Here is a 1067-nt window from a genome sequence, read left to right as displayed (position 1 = left end):
CCAGTGAAGCAACATCCTCCACAACTAGACTGAAGAACAAAAGGACAGCAACTTGTCTGTTCCCCTTCCCCAATTCCCCAGCGCTGTTCCCATCCCCCCCAATTCCCCAATAAAAATCTTTTTAAAAAAATCAAGTCTGCCAACAACTTGATCTCAGCCATCTAGCCTCCAGAAGTGTGAGAAAATAAAATAAATTTCTGTTGGTTAAGCCACCAGTCTGTGGTACTTTGTTATAGCAGCCCTAGCAAACAATACACGTTTTGTTTGTTTGTTTTTCTCTCATCAGTAAAATGAAATTGGTCATATTAATTAACCACGAAATTAGCAGATGATGTAGCAGAACCAAAAGATTTTGTAAGTAAAATATACTGCCATGCTGTCTTCCTGTGTGAAGAAGAAGCTGATACCAAATTATGTCTAAATATTGATAGTTACTTAGTGTTATAAGGCCTAATGGTCTTTAGACACCAAAGGAACAGAAAAAATGGACATGACATCTCAGGTGACAAGACTGTGGATCTAAACAAGTTATATTGTAAGCTTAAGGACCATTAGCTGCTTTAAAATTTTTTTTTCTCTTTTTACAAGAATAAGAGCTTATATAGTTCTGTAATTTCCTTTTTTCACTTAACAACATCATTGATATTTCTCTGTAACAGAGCAAAATAAGGCCAAATAATATTCCACTGTATAAGCATTTCACTGAATAGATTTACTACAATCTATTGATTCAATTCCCTAATCAGACAGTTTTTCTCAGCTACAGCTTTAAAATGCTGTGAGGAAAGAGATTGTTTTAAAATTCTTTGCTTTTACAATTCCTCAATAAACATGTACAAAAAAACTCTGTCTTCATAGAGCTTATATTTTAGTAGGGAGGAAAAAAACAAAGTAAGTAAAGTACACAGTATGTTAGAAGGTAAGTATTATGGAAGAAAAGCAGGGAAAGAGTAATTTTAAATATGGTGGCCAGGAAAGACCTGTTAATCATCTTTGCTCAGTTTTCTTTTCTTGATATGTAAGAGCTCTTTGCTTGGACAGTAATATATATATATTTAAGTAATTTT

General features: G+C 33.6%; 1 protein-coding gene across 6 annotated transcripts in view; it reads right to left on the bottom strand.

The window, feature by feature from the left end:
- IFT46 (intraflagellar transport 46) overlaps positions 1-1067 on the bottom strand; it is a 17819-nt gene that overhangs the window by 2377 nt on the left and 14375 nt on the right. The gene's annotated exons all lie outside the window — the stretch shown is intronic.

Source organism: Hipposideros armiger, unplaced genomic scaffold (assembly GCF_001890085.2).
Source record: "Hipposideros armiger isolate ML-2016 unplaced genomic scaffold, ASM189008v1 scaffold_111, whole genome shotgun sequence".
Classification (NCBI taxonomy): domain Eukaryota; kingdom Metazoa; phylum Chordata; class Mammalia; order Chiroptera; family Hipposideridae; genus Hipposideros; species Hipposideros armiger.
This window is presented reverse-complemented; position numbering and strand designations above follow the sequence as displayed.